The sequence below is a fragment of the Arachis ipaensis genome, chromosome B2, assembly GCF_059453495.1.
Source record: "Arachis ipaensis isolate K30076 ecotype BB chromosome B2, ASM5945349v1, whole genome shotgun sequence".
Classification (NCBI taxonomy): Eukaryota; Viridiplantae; Streptophyta; class Magnoliopsida; order Fabales; family Fabaceae; genus Arachis; species Arachis ipaensis.
Window position 1 is genome coordinate 39,065,542 of NC_142437.1, and position 10,937 is coordinate 39,076,478.

The 10,937-nt window shown below is 38.9% G+C and overlaps 1 non-coding gene across 1 annotated transcript; it reads right to left on the reverse strand.

Moving 5' to 3' along the window:
* Window positions 1-6,875: 6,875 nt before the first annotated feature.
* LOC148573661 (small nucleolar RNA R71) lies at window positions 6,876-6,983 on the reverse strand. Its single transcript, XR_015906833.1, has one exon. It is a non-coding gene; the product is annotated as a small nucleolar RNA R71 (small nucleolar RNA).
* Window positions 6,984-10,937: the final 3,954 nt, after the last annotated feature.

The following is a 10,937-nucleotide window of genomic DNA, read 5'->3' on the forward strand; positions in this document are numbered from 1 at the left end:
AGTTCTAGTCCAAGTCATGGGTAATGCAGCATATAATTTGTCACTAAACTCATGCAAAATCCTCATGAAATAATGTAAAATGCACAATGTATGCTTCAATCAAAGTGTAAGTGAATATCTACCCAAAACTAGCTTATTTCCTAAGGGAATGCATGAAACTAGCCTAAAAACAGTAAAGAAAAGGTCAGTGAAACTGGCCAAGATGCCCTGGCATCTATAGTGTTATTGATTCTCCTAATTAAGTATGTTGATTCTTGAACACAGCTACTTTATGAGTCTTGGCCGTGACCCAAAGCATTTTGTTTTCCAGTATTACCACCAGATACATAAATGCCACAGACACATAACTGGGTGAACCTTTTCAGATTGTGGCTCAGCTTTGCTAGAGTCCCCAATTAGAGGTGTCCAGAGCTCTTAAGCACACTCTTTTTGCTTTTGGACCACGACTTTAACCGCTCAGTCTCAAGTTTTCACTTGACACCTTCACGCCACAAGCACATGGTTAGGGACAGCTTGGTTTAGCCGCTTAGGCCAGGATTTTATTCTTGTGGGCCCTCCTATTCACTGATGCTCAAAGCCTTGGACCCTTTTTATTTTACCCTTGCCTTTTGGTTTAAAGGGTTATTGGCTTTTTCTGCTTGCTTTTCTTTCTTTTTCTCTTTTTTTTTCGCATATATATATTTTTCTGCAAGCTTTTCACTGCTTTTTCTTGCTTCAAGAATCAATTTTATGATTTTTCAGATTATCAAATAACATTTCTCCTTTTCCATCATTCTTTCAAGAGCCAACAATTTTAACATTCATGAACAACAAATTCAAAAATATGCACTGTTCAAGCATTCATTCAGAAGACAAGAATGATTGCCACCACATCAAAATAATTAAACTGTTTTAAAATTCAAAATTCATGTATTTCTTATTCTTTTTCAATTAAAACATTTTTCATTTTAAGAAAGGTGATGGATTCATTTTCATAGCTTTAAGGCATAGACACTAAGACACTAATGATCATGTAATAAAGACACAAACATAGATAAACATAAAGCATAATTTTTGAAAAAACAGAGAATAAAGAACAAGAAAATTAAAGAACGGGTCCACCTTAGTGATGGCGGCTTGTTCTTCCTCTTGAAGATCTTATGGAGTGCTTGAGCTCCTCAATGTCTCTTCCTTGCCTTTGTTGCTCCTCTCTCATAACTCTTTGGTCTTCTCTAATTTCATGGAGGATGATAGAATGCTCTTGGTGCTCCACCCTTAGTTGTCCCATATTGGAACTCAATTCTCCTAGGGAGGTGTTGATTTGCTCCCAGTAGTTTTGTGGAGGAAAATGCATCTCTTGAGGTATCTTAGGGATTTCATGATGAGGAATTTTCTCATGCTCATGGTGAGGTCCTCTTATTTGCTCCATCCTTTTCTTAGTGATGGGTTTATCCTCATCAATAAGGGTGTCTTCCTCTATGTCAATTCCAGATGAATTGCAGAGGTGACAAATGAGGTGAGAGAAGGCTAACCTTGCCAAAGTAGAAGACTTATCCACCACTTTGTAGAGTTCTTGGGATATAACCTCATGAACTTCTACTTCCTCTCCAATCATGATGCTATGGATCATGATGGCTCGGTCTATAGTAACTTCAGACCAGTTGCTAGTGGGAATGATTGAGCATTGGATGAACTCCAACCATCCCCTAGCCACGGGCTTGAGGTCATGCCTTCTTAGTTGAACCAGCTTCCCTCTTGCATTTCTTTTCCATTGGGCACCCTCTTCACAGATGTCCATGAGGACTTGGTCCAACCTTTGATCAAAGTTGACCCTTCTAGTGTATGGGTGTGCATCTCCTTGCATTATAGGCAAGTTGAATGCCAACCTTACATTTTTCGGACTAAAGTCTAAGTATTTCCCTCGGACCATTGTAAGCCAATTCTTAGGGTCCGGGTTCACACTTTGATCATGGTTCTTGGTGATCCATGCATTGGCATAGAACTCTTGAACCATTAAGATCCCGACTTGTTGAATGGGGTTGGTGAGAATTTTCCAACCTCTTCTTCGGATCTCATGTCGGATCTCTGGATATTCACCTTTTTTGAGTTTGAAAGGGACCTCGGGATCACCTTCTTCTTGGGCACAACTTCATAGAAGTGGTCTTGGTGCACCCTTGAGATGAATCTCTCCATCTCCCATGACTCGAAAGTGGAAGCTTTTGCCTTCCCTTTTCTCTTTCTAGAGGTTTCTCCGGCCTTAGGTGCCATAAATGGTTATGGAAAAATAAAAAGTAACGCTTTTACCACACCAAACTTAGAAGGTTTGCTCGTCCTCGAGCAAAAGAAGAAAGAAGAGAGTAGAAGAAGAAGAAATAGAGGAGATGGAGGGGCTTAGTGTTTCGGCCAAGGGGGAGAAATAGTGTGTATGTTGTGTGAAAATTAAGGAGTGAAGATGGGTTTATATAGGAGTGGGGAGGGGGGGTTTGGTTCGGCCATTATGGGTGTGTTTGGGAGGGAAAGTGGTTTGAATTTGAATGGTGAGGTAGGTGGGGTTTTATGAAGGATGGATGTGAGTGGTGAAGAGAATGGTGGGATTTGAAAGGTGAGGGGTTTTGGGGGAAGAGGTATTAAGGTGATTGGTGAATGGGTGAAGAAGAGAGAAAGAGGTGGGGTAGGTGGGGATCCTATGGGCTCCACAGATCCTGAGGTGTCAAGGATTTCTCATCCCTGCACCAAGTGGCGTTCAAAACTGCCCCTTTCTGCCAATCCGGGCGTTAAACACCAGGCTGCTGCCCGTTTCTGACGTTTAACACCAGCTTCTTGCCCATTCCTGGCGTTAAACGCCAGTCTGGTCCCCATTTCTGGCATTAAACACCCAGAATGGTGCCAGACTGGGCGTTTAACGCCCATTCTGCTACCCTTACTGGCGTTTAAACGCCAGTAAGTTTCTCCTCCAGGGTGTTCTATTTTTAATTCTGTTTTTAATTTTGTTTTTGCTTTTTCAATTGTTTTTGTGACTTCACATGATCATCAACCTACAGAAAATATAAATTAACAAAAGAAAATAGAAATTTAACATAGATAAGTAAAAATTGGGTTGCCTCCCAACAAGCACTTCTTTAATGTCAATAGCTTGACAGTGGGCTCTCATGGAGCCTTACAGATATTCAGAGCAATGTTGGAACCTCCCAACACCAAACTTTAGAGTTTGAATGTGGGGTTTCATGAGCGGATAATTTATACGCTTTTTGGCATTGTTTTTACACAGTTTTCAGTATAATTTAATTAGTTTTTAGTATATTTTTATTAGTTTTTAATTAAAATTCACATTTCTGGACTTTACTATGAGTTTGTGTGTTTTTCTATGATTTCAGGTATTTTCTGGCTGAAATTGATGGACTTGAGCAAAAATCAGATTCAGAGGTTGAAGAAGGACTGCAGATGTTGTTGGATTCCGATCTCCCTGCACTCAAAGTGGATTTTTTGGAGCTACAAAACTCCAAATGGCACGCTCTTAATTGCGTTGGAAAGTAGACATCCAGGGCTTTCCAGCAATATATAATAGTCCATACTTTGCCTGAGTTTAGATGACACAAACTTGCGTTCAATTCCAGTTCCATGCTGCATTATGGAGTTAAACGCCAAAAACAGGTTGCAAAGTGGAGTTAAACGCCATAAACAGGTTACAAACTGGCGTTCAACTCCAAGAGAAGCCTCTACACGTGTAAAGCTCAATGCTCAGCCCAAGCACACACCATCTTCAGTTTCATCTTTAGATCACGTTTGGGGGCTGGCCTCTCGGCCATGCCTGGACCTTCATCACTTATGTATTTTCAACGGTAGAGTTTCTACACACCATAGATTAAGGTGTGGAGCTCTGCTGTTCCTCATGAATTAATGCAAAGTACTATTGTTTTTCTATTCAATTCAAGCTTATTCCTATTCTAAGATATCCATTCGCACCTAAGAACATGATGAATGTGATGATTATGTGACGCTCATCATCATTCTCACTTATAAACGCGTGCCTGACAAACACTTCCGTTCTACATGCAAACAAGCTAGAATGAATATCTCTTAGATATCTAGTACAGAGGACAGAGTCCGAGATATTAGAATCTTCGTGGTATAAGTTAGAACCCATGGACGGCCATTCCTGAGATCCGGAAAGTCTAAACTTTGTCTGTGGTATTCCGAGTAGGATCTGGAAAGGGATGGCTGTGACGAGCTTCAAACTCGCGAGTGCTGGGCGTAGTGACAGACGCAAAAGGATAGTAAATCCTATTCCAGTATGATCGAGAACTGACAGATGATTAGCCATGCAGTGACAGTGCATTGGACCATTTTCACAGAGAGGATGGGATGTAGCCATTGACAACGGTGATACCCTACATAAAGCTTGCCATGGAAAGGAGTAGGAATGATTGGAAGAAGACAGCAGGAAAGCAGAGGTTCAGGAGGAACGAAAGCATCTCTATACGCTTATCTGAAATTCTCACCAATGAATTACAAAATTATCTCTATCCCAGTTTATATTTTATTTATGTTTTTATTATCAATTCACCATACCCATTTGAATCTGCCTGACTGAGATTTACAAGGTGACCATAGCTTGCTTCAGGCCGACAATCTCCGTTGGATCGACCCTTACTCACGTAAGGTTTATTACTTGGACGACCCAGTGCACTTGCTGGTTAGTTGTGCGAAGTTGTGATAAAGAGTTGAGATTACAATTGTGCATACCAAGTTGTTGGCGCCATTGATGATAACAATTTCGTGCACCAAGTTTTTGGCGCCGTTGCCGGGGATTGTTCAAGTTTGGACAACTGACGGTTCATCTTGTTGCTCAGATTAGGTAATTTTATTTTAATTTTAAGTTTTTTATTTTTTATTTTTGAAAAATACAAAAAAAAATTTCTTCTTTTTCGTTTTTCCAAAATAATTTTCGAAAAAATCCAAAAAAAATTTATAAAATCATAAAATCAAAAATAATTTTTGTGTTTCTTGCTTGAATCTTGTGTCAATTTTTAAGTTTGGTGTCAATTGCATCCTTTTATTTTTCTTAAAAAAATATTTTTCGAAAACACATGCATTGAGTTTCTTTCTTGTTCTTCATAATCTTCAAGTTGTTCTTGGTAAGTCTTCTTGTTTGATCTTTAAAATTTCTTGTTTGGTGTCTTTTCTTGTTTTTCATATGCATTTTCAATTTCTTAGTGTCTAAATATTAAAAATTTCTAAGTTTGCTGTCTTGCATGTTTTCTTTTATTGAAAATTTTTCAAAAATACATACTTGATGTTCATCATGATCTTCAAAGTGTTCTTGGTGTTCATCTTGACATTCAAAGTGTTCTTGCATGCATTAGTTGTTTTGATTCATAATTTTCATGTTTTGAGTCTTTGGGTTGTTTTTATCTTTCTTCATTGAAAATTCAAAAATAAAAAATATATATTTCCTTATTTCACTCATAAATTTCAAAAATTTGAGTTGACTTTTTCAAAACTTTTTAAAATCTAGTTGTTTCTTATGAGTCAAATCAAATTTTCAATTTAAAAATCCTATCTTTTTCAAATCTTTTTCAAAAATCAAACTTTTTTTTCATTTGTCTTTCATATTTTCAAAAATTTTAAATTAATTTTCAAAATCTTTTTCTTATTTTTATTCCATATTCTCGAATTCAATGCTAACAATTAATGTGATTGATGCAAAAATATTAAGTTTGTTACTTGCCTAATAAGAAAGGTTCAATCTTTAAATTTTAAAATCAAATCTTTTTGTTTCTTATTAGTCAAGTAATCAACTTTAATTTTCAAAATCAAATCTTTTTAAAATTCTTTTTCAAATATTTTTCAAAATAAATTTCAATCACATCTTTTTCAAAATTTAATTTCAAAATCTTTTCTAACTTTTTATCTTTTCAAATTTGATTTTCAAATCTTTTTCAATTAACCACTTTACTTTTTGTTTGATTTTTATCTTTTTCAAAACTACCTAACTAACTCCCTCTCTAATTTTCGAAAATCCCTTCCCTCTCTTTTTCAAATTTCCTTTTTAATTAACTAATTGTTTTAATTTCAATTTAATTTGATTTCAATTTTAATTTTCAAATTTTAACTTTAATTTTAAAATATTTTTATTTTATTTTATTTAAATTTTCGAATTCTTCTCTTCCTTACCTCCTTCTATTTATTTATTCATCTACTAACACTTCTCCTCCACCCAAAAATTCGAACCCAATCCCCCTCTCTGTGTTCGAATTTTTCCTCTTCTCCTTCTTACATTCTTCTCTTCTTATACTTGCATAAGGAATCTCTATACTGTGACATAGAGGATTCTATATTTTTTTTTGTGTTCTCTTCTTTTTCATATGAGCAGGAACAAGGATAAGAACATTCTTGTTGAAGCCGATCCTGAACCTGAAAGAACTCTAAAGAGGAAGCTAAGGGAAGCTAAAGCACAACTCTCTGGAGAAAATCTGACAGAAATTTTCGAAAAAGAAGGAGACATGGCCGAAAATAACAACAATGCAAGGAAGATGCTTGGTGACTTTACTGCACCTAATTCCAATTTACATGGAAGAAGCATCTCAATCCCTGCCATTAGAGCAAACAATTTTGAGCTGAAACCTCAATTAGTTTCTCTGATGCAACAGAATTGCAAGTTTTATGGACTTCCATCTGAAGATCCCTTTCAGTTCTTAACTGAATTCTTGCAGATCTGTGATATTGTTAAGACCAATGGAGTTGATCCCAAGGTCTACAGGCTTATGCTTTTCCCATTTGCTGTAAGAGACAGAGCTAGAATATGGTTGGACTCTCAACCTAAAGACAGCCTGAACTCTTGGGATAAGCTGGTCACGGCTTTCTTAGCCAAGTTCTTTCCTCCTCAAAAGCTTAGTAAGCTTAGAGTGGATGTTCAAACCTTCAGACAAAAGGAAGGTGAATCCCTCTATGAAGCTTGGGAGAGATACAAGGAACTGACCAAAAAGTGTCTTTCTAACATGCTTTTAGAATGGAGCATCTTGGATATATTCTATGATGGTTTGTCTGAATTATCTAAAATGTCATTGGACCATTCTGCAGGTGGATCCATTCACCTAAAGATAACGCCTGCAGAAGCTCAAGAACTCATTGACATGGTTGCAAATAACCAGTTCATGTACACTTCTGAAAGGAATCCTGTGAGTAATGGGACGCCTCAGAGGAAGGGAGTTCTTGAAATTGATACTCTGAATGCCATATTGGCTCAAAATAAAATATTGACTCAGCAAGTCAATATGATCTCTCAGAGTCTGAATGGATTGAAGGAATCATCCAACAGTACTAAAGAGGCATCTTCTGAAGAAGAAGCTTATGATCCTGAGAACCCTGCAATAGCAGAGGTGAATTACATGGGTGAACCCTATGGAAACACCTATAATCCCTCATGGAGAAATCATCCAAATTTCTCATGGAAGGATCAACAAAAGCCTCAACAAGGCTTTAATAATGGTGGAAGAAATAGGTTTAGCAATAGCAAACCTTTTCCATCATCCACTCAGCAACAGACAGAGAATTCTGAGCAGAATCCATCTAGCTTAGCAAATATAGTCTCTGATCTATCTAAGGCCACTGTATGTTTCATAAATGAAACAAGGTCCTCCATTAGAAATTTGGAGGCACAAGTGGGCCAGCTGAGTAAAAGAGTCACTGAAACTCCTCCTAGTACTCTCCCAAGCAATACAGAAGAGAATCTAAAGAAAGAGTGCAAGGCCATAGATTTAACCATCATGGCCGAACCTACAAGGGAGGGAGAGGACGTGAATCCCAGTAAGGAAGACCTCCTGGGACGCTCAGTTATCAATAAGGAGTTCTTCAATGAGGACTTAAAGGAATCTGAGGCTCACCTAGAGACCATAGAGATTCTATTAAACCTTCTTCTGCCCTTCATGAGCTCTGATGAGTACTCTTCTTCTGAAGAGAAAGAAGACATTACTGAAGAGCAAGTTGCCAAGTACATTGGTGCAATCATGAAGCTGAATGCCTAATTATTTGGTAATGAGACTTGGGAAGATGAACCTCCGTTGCTCACCAATGAACTGAATGCATTGGATAGGCAGAAATTACCTCAAAAGAAACAGGATCCTGGTAAATTCCTAATTCCCTGTAACATAGGCACCATGAAATTTGAGAAAGCTCTGTGTGACCTGGGGTCAAGAATAAACTTAATGCCATTCTCTGTAATGGAGAAACTTGGGATCTTTGAGGTGCAAGCTGCTAGAATCTTATTAGAGATGGCAGACAACAGGCTTATGGACTAGTAAAGGACGTGTTAGTAAAGGTTGAAGGCCTTTACATCCCTGCTGATTTTATAATCCTAGACACTGGGAAGGATGAGGATGAATCCATCATCCTTGGAAGACCCTTCCTAGCCACAGCAAGAGCTGTGATTGATGTGGACAGAGGAGAATTAATCCTTCAACTGAATGAGGACAACCTTGTGTTTAAAACTCAAGGATCTCCTTCTGTAACCATGGAGAGGAAGCATGAAAAGCTTCTCTCACTGCAGAGTCAATCAAAGCCCCCACATTCAAACTCTAAGTTGGGTGTTGGGAGGCCACAACCAAACTCTAAGTTTGGTGTTGAACCCCCACATTCAAACTCTAAGTTTGGTGTTGGGAGGTTCCAACCTTGCTCTGATTATCTGTGAGGCTCCATGGGAGCTCACTGTCAAGCTATTGACATTAAAGAAGCGCTTGTTGGGAGGCAACCCAATGTTATTTAATCATATCTATTTTATTTTCTCTTTGTTATTTCATGTTTTATTAGGTTGATGATCATGTGGAGTTACAAAAACTACTAAAAAATAAAAAACAAAATGAAAAAAAACAGCATTAAAAACAGCACACCCTGGAGGAGAGCAGTCTGGCATTTAAATGCCAGAAACAAGCATCTGTCTGGTGTTTAACGCCAGAAACAGACACCAAGCTGGCGTTTAACACCAGAAACAAGCATCTACCTAGCGTTAAACGCCAGAAACAAGCTACATTTGGGTGTTTAACGCCAGAAACAGGCAGCAGTCTGGCGTTAAACGCCAGGATTGCACAGCAAGGGCATTTTACACGCCTAATTGGAGCAGGGATGTTAAGTCCTTGACCCCACTTGATCTGTGGACCCCACAGAATCCCCTCAGGAACTGTGGACCCCATAGGATCCCTACCTTTTCTTCTCTCCTCTTCACACCTTTTCATAACACTCTTCCCCAAATACCCCTCACCAATCACCTCAATCACTCTTTTCCATCACCTCTTCACCACTCACATCCACCCTCTCTTCCCCATAAACCCTACCTACCTTCAAAATTCAAACTAATTTCCCTCCCAAACCCAACCCTAATGGCCGAACCCTACACACCCCCTCACTCCTATATAAACCCCTCACTCCTTCTTTATTTTCACACAACACAACCCTCTCTTCTTCTCCTTGGCCGAATACATCTTCTTCCCCCATCTCCTCCATTTTCTTCTTCTTCTACTACTTTCTTTCTTCTTTTGCTCGGGGACGAGCAAACATTTTAAGTTTGGTGTGGTAAAAGCATAGCTTTTTGTTTTTCCATAACCATTTATGGCACCTAAGACCAGAGAAACCTCTAGAAAGAGGAAAGGGAAGGCAATTGCTTCCACCTCTGAGTCATAGGAGATGGAGAGATTCATCTCAAAGGTCCATCAAGACCACTTCTATGAAGTTGTGGCCAAGAAGAAAGTGATCCCTGAGGTTCCTTTCAAGCTCAAAAAGAATGAGTATCCGAAGATTCGACTTGAGATCCAAAGGAAAGGTTGGGAAGTTCTCACCAACCCGATTCAACAAGTCAGGATCCTAATGGTTCAAGAGTTCTATGCAAATGCATGGATCACTAGGAACCATAATCAAGGTGTGAACCCGAATCCAAAGCATTGGCTCACCATGGTTCGGGGAAAATACTTAGATTTCAGTCCGGAAAATGTAAGGCTGGCGTTCAACTTGCCAATGATGGAAGAGAACGCACGCCCCTACACAAGAAAGGTCAACTTTGATCAAAGGTTGGACCAAGTCCTCATAGACATATGTGAGGAAGGAGCTCAATGGAAAATTGACTCAAGAGGCAAGCCGGTTCAATTAAGAAGGCATGACCTCAAACCAGTGGCTAGGGGATGGCTAGAATTCATTTAACGCTCAATCATTCCTACTAGTAACCAGTCTGAAGTTACTATAAACCGGGCCATCATGATCCATAGTATCATGATTGGAGAAGAGGTGGAAGTTCATGAGATTATACCTCAAGAACTCTACAAGGTGGCTGACAAGTCCTCCACTTGGACAAGGTTAGCCTTTCCTCACCTCATTTGCCACCTCTGCAATTCGGCTGAAATTGACATAGAGGGAGACATCCTCATTGAAGAGGACAAGCCCATCACTAAGAAAAGGATGGAGGAAATAAGAGATCATGGACCTCAACATGAGCATGAGGAAATTCCTCCCCATGAAATCCCTGAGATGCCTCAAGGGATGCACTTTCCTCCACAAAATTATTGGGAGCAAATCAACACTTCCCTAGGAGAATTAAGTTCCAACATGGGACAACTAAGGGTGGAGCACCAAGAGCACTCCATCATCCTCCATGAAATTAGAGAAGATCAAAGAGCCATAAGGGAGGAGCAACAAAGGCAAGGAAGAGACATAGAGGAGCTCAAGAGCACCATTGGTTCTTCAAGGAGAGGAAGATGCCACCCTCACTAAGGTGGACTCATTCCTTAATCTCCTTGTCTATTTATTTTCTGTTTTTCGGTTTTTGAGCCTTATGTGTTATTTATGTTTGTGCCTTCACTACATGATCATTAGTGTCTAAGTGTCTATGCCTTAAAGTTATGAATATGAATCAATCACCTTTCTTAAGTGAAAAATGTTTTAATTACAAAAGAACAAGAAGTACATGGTTTCGAATT